The following is an 11,913-nucleotide window of genomic DNA, read 5'->3' on the forward strand; positions in this document are numbered from 1 at the left end:
ATGATTCTGGCCCAGTGGGAGTGAGATTTTTTAAGAGAATGGATCCTTGTATTCTGGCTGATCCATATGTAGTATCAGGTTGGGTGGAGAAGAAGTTCGGGACTGTCGTGTCGGTGAAAGTAAAGAGAAGTGGACTCGTGATGATTTATTGTTTCTTCCATCCAGAGGGAGCGGGCGCTCTCGCCCACGTGACTCGGGAAAAGAAGTGTGACTTGCTTTGCTCTCCGGACCAGGGTGCCACTGAAAGGAGGGTGGCATTAAGTGTTGAGGAGGATAAGCTGAAATGGAAGATTCCTGGTGTCTGTGATGCCTGCCATTTGGTGCGACGCAGATCCAGTGGAAAGCCTGGTGAAACGGAGAAGACATTGTCTGTCCTGCTGAGTTTTGATGCAAAGTCTTTGCCTGACAAGGTCAAGTTAGGATGTCAGTTATCCTGTGAGAGCTTTGGTTGCGAAAATACTACAGTGTTTAAGGTGCCAAGCTTATGGTCATGTTGCAGCAGTGTGTAGTAGGGAGACTCCTAGATGTGAGAAGTGTGCAGGAGGGCACGGGACAAAGGAATGTGTAGTATTAGTGGAGAAAGTTGTGTGTGTTAGCTGTGGGGGTGCCCATGGGGCTAGAGATCGGAGGTGTCCGGTGAGAGAAAGGCAGGTTGAGGTTGCCAACCCAATCCCAATAAAGAAGAAGAAGAAGAATTTACAATGGGTCTGTCATGGTTCTGTGTGGCCTAGTTATGCTAATATATTTGAGACTAGTGTATTGCAGTTCATTTCGTCTTTGACTTATTAAGTCAAATATATTTGAGTAGTAAAGAGGGAAACAACGAGTCCCAGACAGTTTGCAATAGAACATACCAGAAGGGGCATCGTTTACTAGACTACTTATTGGGTTCATGGTCACCACCAGTGTTTGGAATACATTGAGTTTGTTGACAAAACAGACCATGGGACACCTTTTCACACAGAGATTTATTTGTCAAAGGTCTGCGCTGGGTCTGTGTAAACTATGCGATTATATTGGAGACAGCTTTATAGCAGTCAATGTCATCTATTAATTTACTGTTATAGTACACAGAACAAAAATGTAAATGCAACATGTAAAGTGCTGGTCCCATGTTTCATGAGCTGAAATAAAAGATCCCAGAAATGTTCCATACGCACAAAAAGCGTGTTTGTTTACATACCTGTAAGTGAGCATTTTATCCTTTGTCAAGATAATCCATCCACCTGACAGGTGTGGCATATCAAGAAGCTGATTAAACAGCATGATCATTACATAGGTACACCTTGTGCTGGGGACAATAAAAGGCCACTCTAAAAATGTGCAGTTCTGTCACACATCACAATGCCACAGATGTCTGAAGTTTTGAGGGAGCGTGCAATTGGCATGCTGACTGCAGGAATGTCCACCAGAGCTGTTGCCAGAGAATTGAATATTAGTTTCTCTAGCATAAGCCGCCTGCAACATCGTTTTAGAGAATTTGGCAGTACTTCCGACCGGCCTCACAACTGCAGACCACGTGCAGAAGAGTATTTCTGTCTGTAATAAAGCCCTTTTGTGGGGAAGAAAATTATTCTGATTGGCTGCACCCCTGCCCAGTCATGTGAAATCCATAAATTAGGGCCTAATCAATTTATTTCAATTGACTGATTTCCTTATATGAACTGTAACTCAGCACATTCTTTGAAATTGTTGCATGTTGTGTTTATATTTTTGTAAAGTATATTTTTAAGTAGCAGCCATATCAGCCAGGGAAACTAATTGTTCTCACTTTATGATAGAACATTTTTCTGCCTGACTGTGGCATTCTTTACCTGAATTGTAAGAATTTTCTTGTGAGCACAACAAAACTACTTATTTAGCTCAAATAGAGATAGATCTAAATGTTGTTTTCTTTGAAAATATGGGCCGAGTTGAGAATAGAACATTCTGTTTTCTGCCTGAGTGTGGCACTGTTTACCATAATTTTTTGGATTATTTTGTGACCAGAACAAAACGATATACTTATTTTACTCAACTAGAGATTTAAATAAATGGTGTTTCTTTGAAAAGATGGGCCTGGCTGACGTGAAAGAAAAAAAAACATTAAGGGGAAAGGATCTACAGACACAGAGGCTGATTATCTTTCTGTACATCTCTTTATTTACAATGCTCAACAAAGGATCAATTACCGGTGTGATCATATAGCCTACCTCAATTTTTGTTGATCGAATTTTTTTCAATGTCCCAAACAACAATGCATTGGCAAGGCAATTCAAGCAAAGCTAATATGCAGTGATAATGTATTGGACCTATAGCTTACTGCACAAACCTCATTGCTTCAATACTGTTTTAATTGGTTAATGTTGCATAGGCTTAAGTCGTGTTAAAAAAAATCTGCTTGCATTTTGACTCAGAAAGTGATCTTGACTCAGAAAAGGTTGGTACACCTCTGTTCTACACTGTTCCCTGTTAACACTATCAACGTTTGCCTTTACTATGGCAATTGTGATTGAATCACGCGATATTTGCCGCTTTCAATGCAACATACAGAAACAAAACTTACTATGCAAGAAATTTTGTTGTAGGCATAGCGCATCCGAGTAGGATTCTATTGAATTGACATGCACTCCTCAGCCAGCACTCTACACAGACCGATGAGACATAAACAATCAGAGCTGCAGTATGCCTATATGCAAATAGACCATTACCATATATGGATCTGTGTCATTTACTTTGAACTGGATTGTGTTTACATCATGAGTGGTTATGAGTAGATGCGCTTATTTTGAGATCAAAGGGAGAGCTGCATGTAGCCACCTGTACTCATTTTGATCATATCCTTTGCTAGTTAGTGTGTTGTTAGCCCAGTTATAGATCATTTGTAGTCAGCAATAGGGGAGTGATTGCTTCCTATAAGAGCACAAAACCCGTACATTTCTAGACATCTTTGAAAAGCGAGTCTGGTAAAGAGCTGTTTTTTTTTGTCTTAAAGGGGCAATGTTGTATTTTGACATAGGCTTGAATAAGCCAAGTAACCAATAGGCAGAGGGTAGCATAATTTGTCTGATTCTCTGTAATAATGGTATGAGAATAATAATGCATTTTATTTTGTAAAGTGGTTTCTTGCATCAAACAACACAATAGCATTTTCAGTCACCTCCTTGTCTGAAGGACAAGTGGATAAACAGGTTAATATCAAGCCCTGCATGTTTTTTTCAAAAGTCTCATGGAATGTAGGCCTACATTGAACACCACACATTGGCTGCTACAGTAGGCTGATAGAACAGCTATTTCCATGTTAAAATGTTATGGGATGCATTTGCTCCATTTTTTGATGGTAAGAATCTCTGGTTGGCCTACATTATGGTCAAATAGCCACAGTAGTCTACATGGCCATGTGCAACTTAAAGGGGGTACAGACACTCTTATACAGAGCAATTTACAGTAGTGAGTGGATACAGTTTTTGTACTGGTTCCCCATGGGAATCAAACCCACAACCCTGGAGTTGCAATCACCATGCTCTACCAACTGAGCCACACTGCATTTTGTTAACAATGGAAGCCAGCATTGTAAATAAAGAGATGTGCAGAAAGATAATCAGCCTCTGTCTGTGGATCCTTTCCCCATAATGTATTTTTCTTGGCAGCCAAGCCCATCTTTTCAAAGAAACACAATTTATTTCATAGTTGAGTAAAATAAGTTGAGTAAAATAAGGAGTCCATTGCTCAGTCCTTGTTTCATTTTCTTTTCTTGTTACCTGGCAAATAACCAACAACCCCCCCCCCCCCGCCCCCCCCCACACACACACACACACATTATGAAATTACCCCCCCCCCCCCCCCCCCCAAATGATGCAACAGTGTGCTTTAGGACCATGCGGACTCCTGCGAGCGGTTGGCTAGGCTGTTTGGTGTGTTTATTCAACTGGATAAAAATGTAATAAATAAAACATAAAAAAATATGTCCCCGCACTTCTAAAACCAAAAGTTGCGCCCCTTTGTTCTATTGCAAACTGTCCATGACTCGTTGTTGTTTCCCCATTTACTACTCAAAGATATTTTACTTATTAAGTCAAAGACGAAATGAACTGCACTCATCTCAAATATATTAGCATAAGTAAACTATAAAGAACCACGGCGGACCCATTGTAAATTGAGAGGCTTTTCATCATATTAAAATGTATTCCAGTGCAACATGCCTACCTCTGCTCACTGGGGCGTGGCATACGGAGCGCTCTTTGAAATAAGCGCTGGTATCGCCATATTCAAATGGATCGAGTTATCTCGCCACACTGGTGAGTCAAGTAAAATGATTATTAGACACAATCCTTAGAGTATCCAAAAAAATATGTACCAGAGGACACTTCAACAGGTGACTATCATGGGAAATAAAGAAAAGGGAGCACTTTTTCGGCATATATTTATTGACGGGACATGAACAGGCCTACATTTCGGCATGAACCGCTTTACATGCTGACCACACCGCCCGCGTCGTGTGCGCAAGCGTTTCAAAATAAATGTACACATACATGTTATTCAATCATTGCACCCACACTGCTCGCACGCGCCAACAAGCATCTGCGTAGCCAGGTGCTAAAATAAAACACGGTTCTATTTGTGACACTTGTGCTGCAAGTCCTGCCTCTCCTATTTCCTCATTGGTTTTTAGGAGCATATACCCACGTGGGTGATTGAAAGATGAACTGAGGTTCATACTCCAGTCCAGTTGGTGGTGGTAATGCACCTTAAAGTTGGTTGCCAACAATGCACCTTAATGTTGGTTGCCAACAGCCATATAAATTCCAAAGAAAAAGAAGAAGCCTGAAGGAGGCGCGATTACTAGAAAATAGCTTGATTTACCCTTTTATCTGTGGATTAATTGTCAGAGTAGAGGACCTTGTGCATTTCAGGTAAAATAACAACCCAATGTTTATATCCCAGGACAAATTACCTAGCAACAGCAAGCTAGCTAGCTAAATTGCCATAAATGTTTCATGTTTTTTGACCTGTCCCTAAATTAATATAGTTGATTCAGAGTTCGTTTTGATATTTCAACTTGCATGTCCTGATCGTGTCTGGTGTTGGTGGACAAAATCAACATGCATACGATGGCTCACGCAGACGCACGTGCGCGAGCGCTGTGGTCAGCATGTTATTCCGAAACGTAATGTCCCGTCAATAAATATTGAATGCTTTATTTCCCAGGTAAGTCACCCGTTGAGGTGTTCTATGTGTTTTTTGTTTCAAGTCCCTCAGTTTTTGTTTCAAGTCCCTCAGTTTTTGTTCAAGACCCTTTTTGTTTTAAAGCTGGGCTGAACCGTGTTTATTTATCCTTTCCATACATAGGCTAGTCTACTCTAGGTAGGTTCAATCTGTTCACATATCGGTGGGTTTTCTAGACAGGCCACCAAACTACCCCCAAACTATGGTGCTTCTGCTGTCGTATTGAGTGGCATTATCTGTTTTGCATTCCATAGGAAAATCTTCCACAATAAACAACTTGACTGATCTCGTAGATCTAATTCAGTTACCAATAAAATATATACCAATCATCAGCAGATCCTTTGGGCCTCGATTACTTCAGATGCATTTTCCTAATAGATTATTCTGAGGGATATGGGGCATAGTTGTGACAGGTCTTAAAGGTAATATATTGAGACCTGCACATTACAGTCTGAACAGTGTCCCAGTATCGGGACATTTGCTGCTCAATATGCGATATGTGAGTAGAATGGTGTTGTAAACAACAAATGTCTTATATCATCAGAAAGCTTAAATGATTGTTAATCTAACTGCAGTGTCCAATTTAGAGTAGCTATTACGAAAAAATACCATGCTGTTGTTTGAGGATAGTGCACAACAACGAAACACTTTTATCAAGGCAACTGGTTTGATACATTCACCTAAATAATGTACTTACATTCAGTAATCTTGCTCTGATTTGTCATCCTGAGGGTCCCAGAGATAAAATGTAGCATTGTTTTGTTTGATAAAATCAATTTTTACATCCTAACACAATCCATGTTTTATACAGTGTTTTGCATGTATTCCAACTCTTTCAACTTGCAACAAAACAATTTATGAAATCTAATTAGCTGCTACTGCTATCTCTGGCTTCGCACCCAACCCCTCCTGGCCATCTAGAGGTGTGAAGAGGCCGCCCGGCGGGAGGGCCAGGCACCGTGGCACCACTGAGGGAGAGGACCGTTGGCACACTGTGCTAGAGGATGATGTGGAGCCACTTCCACCAACATTTTGACCTAAAAGGCAGCCAGGACCTTAGCTGGACATGACTGGAAAGTTCAGCATCCTTCATATTTGTGTGTAAACTTACATTTTTTATTACCATAGCATTTTTGTATGTTCTCTATAGTTATGTACTTGAAAATGTATCAATTGACCAATTCGGCCACTTGGAGGCCACTTGGGTACATTTGGGCAAACTCGCAAGTGACACCTGGGAGACTTCATACTAAATATTATGTAGCTCTCTCATTCTTGAATGTATCAGTCTGAAACTTTGGACACACACTGTTGCCCTGTTGTGGACAGCTTCCTATCTCAATGTATGACCTTTCTTTTGCATTTAAAAGATTATAAAATAAAAATAGAAAACGTATGTTTTTTTGTTTGTTTTATCTTTTACCAGATCGAATGTGTTATATTCTCCTACAATAATTTAACATTTCCACAAACTTCAAAGTGTTTCCTTTCAAATAGTATCAAGAATATGCATATCCTTGCTTCAGGTCCTGAGCTACAGGCAGTTAGATTTGGGTATGTCATTTTAGGCGGAAATTGAGATGTAGGGTCCGATCCAGAAGAGGTTATTAAAGATAATATATTGAGACTTGCACATTACAATATTAGCTGGCTAAGCTAGCACACAGTGTCCTTCGCTCCCGCCTGCGGAACACCTGCCCTCGCCATCATCGTTAACAAAACCGCAGGAAAACAGTGCCCGCCTCTTCTTCTTCTGTGAGGTTTATCGGCGGTTGGCATCCAACGTTATGGTGCATTCCCGCCATCTACTGTACTGGAGCGCCTCCCGCCTATGTAATGGAGTCATAGCATAAAGATTGACTAATTGAAGTATAAAGAGGGGTTCCTGCAGATGCAGGACATTTTATATTTGTGCTTTTATAATAACTCATTTCTGTGTAATATTTCTGTGCTTTTCTAATAACCCATTCCTGTGTTCATGCAAGTGACTGATGAAATGAATCCTCACTATCAGTATCTGCAATTTGGCAGTATGCCCAGACCCTTGTTTTGAGAAAGGGATATCTCAGTTTCAAGGTCTCAGCTTAGAGAGAAGATGCCTCGTGAGGTATTGGTCTGTCACATGCAAGAAGCAAGCTTTAATGACGAATTACTGATGAGTGATGAATAAGCTAAATTATGCAAATATGACTTGTCTGTATATAAGAGAACTAACGGGACTGCCCCGGTAGAGCTCCTGATCGACATGTGTACTTGGTGCATTGAGTTGGTTGGAACCTCTCCCGCGCTGATAATAAAACAATGATTAATTTAAGATTTATTTTGAGTGTCCCTGTGTAGAATTTCCACGACACCCACATGCAGGAACGCCCCGAATTGAGGCTTGGAGTTGCACCTTTCTCATGTAGCCAACAACACTCAATCTTATTAGTCTTCAGAAGTGAATCCAAAAACATTTAGTATAGACTATGGTTTTTTATTTTATCTCACCAGAACAGACAACTGAAAATGTGGATGTTAGTGATCTTGATTACATTTTCACACTACCACGGCCACTATGACAGGACAACAATATATATAAATTGTCATAGGCCTAGATACAGCATAATTTCTACTGCAACAGGCCTAAATGTCTACTGTAATTTTGAAGTTGGCCTATCCAAAACAAATTTTTGTCAAGCATTCAAAAATTATAACAGTTTACTCCCTGTTTCAGCCTTAACATGTATTATTTGAAAGCAAGTCTACCTCCATATCCCCACAGAAATATTCATCGTAAACTCATAACTCATTCGGCCTATCATAGGCCTAACATACCTATAATTTGGAAGGTTCACAGCTGTCACAATAGATTATCTTGTTGCAGTTACTCACTTATCAACCTTTTGTGGTGTACCTAACAGTGTATGATACCCTTCCTGACACTAGCCGAACACGTAAAAAAAAATCTGAGAGAGAGACAGGAGATTTTATTACAGGCAGCAATATAGGCCTTTATTTAGGCGGCCTATGTAAAGAGGGGGAACATTCTAAATAAAGAAGTGCTGAATAATATCGCCACTAGATGACGCTCCTACTCCAGTCTATGGCCAGCACGATTTGTTTCCTCCCCTGAAGATGAGCAGACTGACTCCTACAACATGTTTCACGTACAATTTCTGATTTTTTGCCATAAGTATTTATCCTAGGTAGCTACATCCAATGATGAGTCTAGGCTATTGTGAATGTGGTTATCAAAAGTAATATACTGTGATTAAATAAAGGCCTATATTGCTGCCTGTCATAAAATCTCCTGTCTCTCTCTCAGATTTTTTTTTTACGTGTTCGGCTAGTGTCAGGAAGGGTATCATACACTGTTAGGTACACCACAAAAGGTTGATAAGTGAGTAACTGCAACAAGATAATCTATTGTGACAGCTGTCATTCCCTGGCGGCATGTACGAATTCTCGTTTCCAGATAATTGTCTTGTTATGACATCCCGGTAAAAGACTGCTAAAGAGGTCTATCACCTCGACGCTAAATTCAAAATGATGACTGCAGTAACCCCCCTCCTTCTCCATAGTGAAAACAAATTAGCAACTTCGGCAGTTTGCCTCAAGACTCATGACTAATTCCTATATTTAAATGTGATCGGGCGAAACATGCCCATTTGACCGCAGCCAAGGGCGCGTTAATCAGGTTAGAAAGATTTCAATAGCATATGAGGTAGCTCAGTTCAGCTGTGCAAAATTTTACCAAAAGGATACATTTAGAGATTGTAACAGTTCGGTATACACTTGAGGTACACGCGGGCGGAAACGTGAGTGTCACATTATTTTTGCACCCTGTGGTATTGTTCTCATGTCTCTATATCGCTTACAAAGGTTAACTGAAAGCTCATTTCCAAGTCAGCGCAGTTCATTATTTTGCGAAGCCTTGACATTGCAGGTGCAGACACAAATAGCTGCAGATTCTCGTTCCCTATACACTGAACAACAGTAGAACTACATGTTGCAGATTTAGAAGGGTTGGGCTAGCGTTAACACAAAAATAGACTTCATTAACTGATTTCACTATTTAAGGCTAGGCCAACTAGGATATTATATAATAGGAAAAGTGTTGCGTCATTTCTTAAGTGTCGCGCGCACTCTCTCTCTCTCTCTCTCTTTCACACACACACACACACACATATACACACACACAATGCTCTATGTTCTATGTTTGTGGAATTAGGTTGTCGATCCTAAATTAAAGGCTATTGGGCTTATGGCTATATCTTCAAAGAAAAGTGAAACGACGAGTGACAGGCTGACGGCAAAATGGGATTGAGTTTACCAAGGTCATGATCGATGACTACTGCCCTATCGTGATCGATTACCTGACTGGGTGCGTCGCCACAATCAGAACCATAGCCGTTGACCCTGTCTCTCTGGATGGCCCCAACCAACGGCCCCATATACCCACGAGCCAGGACCTCTGAGGGCCTCGATCTCCATGCAGGTCTAGACATTTTAAACCAAACTTAGTGAAATGGAAAAATATTTCATTACACAGTTGCAATCTGGACTCTAACAGACTGGCTCGGAAACTATCATTACTACAGCCGGAGTTAATCGATTAAAAACGAACAAAAACAGCCCATATAATAGCCGTAGTGAAATACTATTTATCTTCGCTCCCATGAAGTTCACTGGCTGTTTTAGCTAGAGCAGGCTTAAAACATATATATTAGCCAACACGATTATATCTAAAGGTAGCCTAATTTGTTTTGAATAGCCTGTATAAGGTCAAAGTAAGATGGAAATAGTTAACTTTTATAATAGCCGATCGCTTTTTGCAGTAGCCTAAGGTTTTTTCTCTTCACATGGATGCTTTCCCATATCCAACCTTAACATTGTTCAAATAATGGGTCCATTGTTCTAGCAGAAAACAACAAATGATTCACTAAATATGTTGTTGGTACAAGGCAAGACAACATTTAACTCCCTTTTCAGAAATAAAGTGGTAAAGATGTAGCAAATAGCCTACCCAGTGATTCATAATCATTCTTGACGTACAAGGCTGAGGATTAAAAAATACCCCGTGTGCTCTATGGTTTTTCTTTACAACTGTATGTAAATAACATCTTTTTTTTTTTTATTAAAAAATATATAATCTATTACGATGTGTTAGCAAAATTATGTTGCATAGTATTTATGTATTTATTTGATTAAATATAGTGTTTAAACTTGATTTGAATGTGTAGTGCCGCAGCGAGCCACGCGAGTCCTAAGGAGCTCTCATTGAGAAGCCACGTGTCCGTTTCCAAAGCCTCTCCAACTTAACCACCTCCATTGTAAGAGTAACCCACATCGGCAGCGTCCCTCCACATAAAGGGATTTGCAATTTCAAGATATTCCAGCTTAAATGTTTTTGACAGTTCCCTCGCTTTTGCTTCGGCTTGGTTATTTTAACTGTGCCAAATGGGTCACCTTGGGTAGCTGTCTGCGCGCAAAGGGCTTTTGCGCGCATTCAGTCTGAATTTTTTTCCAACTTTCCTTGACGGGGAAACCAGCTGCTGGTCGTGAAAAGACGGCTTATTAATTGTCCTTTGTCATGCAGAATTGCTTGATTTCTAAAGAAACGTACAAAGGCTCTTTTTTCAGGATTCAAGTATTTTGTTTCGTGCGCATTTTCAAACCATCGAATCAGCTGCAGCGCCGCACCGTCTACCAGACTCAGGTACTGACGGCCTGCTCCCTTTGTCCGCGCATAATGCTCTTGTAAATCGGGCAGACTGATTTGTTACAAGCTGCTCTTTTAATCTGATAGATAAGAGACATGTCTAAGAAAATCCGTAAATGAAAAATTAGTTGGAATAAAGACAAGGGCGAGTCTGCTAGATGGGCGCCTGTTGACTCAAGCGGTCCTCGAGCGTCGGGTAGCCCTCTCAGCAGCCCCGTCAAGGTCACGTCAACAATTCGCTTTTCTTCTCTTAAAAAGACACTGTAGCCTTTTTTGCTTCAATGAATTGATCGGCTCAAAATTATGAATAAATAAATTGAGCATTTGGAGCACCGGGTTTATAAGCTCCTCCAGGGCGCATACCCCCGGGCTATTGAATGGATAAAGGGCGCTTTGGACGTAGTGAGCAAAATGGGGCTCTATGGTGCAATTAACAAAATGGCCTAATCCCATATCTTAACAAATGCTAATATTGGAGTTTAGTTAAAATGTTTAAGTGAACAATTAAAGGAAAGTTTACAAGTGCAACTTCTCGCCCAAAGGCACAATAACGTGAATAATTTAGCGAATGTGCAGTCCTAGAAGAGTCTTTGTTGTCACCGAGGGCTGATGATAAGTTTTCGGAGAAGTAAATAGCATTTAAATCCTATTTCAATAAATGTAATGTAGTTTTGAGAAGCCAGCAATGAACAAGGAAAACATGTGGCGCGAGTATAGCAGGCTTATTCACAGTCTTGGTCCCGTTGTCACCCCATGGTCTCCAAAACCACGCGTTTTAAATAAATATGTTTTATATGCAGTCACTTGATATCCATTCTCTCTATATGAAGTATTTTTTTCATAATTGCTTTTTGGCAGATACTAGTGTAATAGAAAAGCCTATCCAAAAGAACTTCGATGATTTGGGTTGTATGTAAGTAGCAACGTGGAGTAGCTATATTTGAATGTATTTCCGGAATGACATGGAGCCTAACACATAGGCATAGTTATAGCCTAGTTGTCTT

This window comes from Salmo salar, chromosome 04 (assembly GCF_965601325.2).
Source record: "Salmo salar chromosome 04, fSalSal1, whole genome shotgun sequence".
NCBI classification, from domain to species: domain Eukaryota; kingdom Metazoa; phylum Chordata; class Actinopteri; order Salmoniformes; family Salmonidae; genus Salmo; species Salmo salar.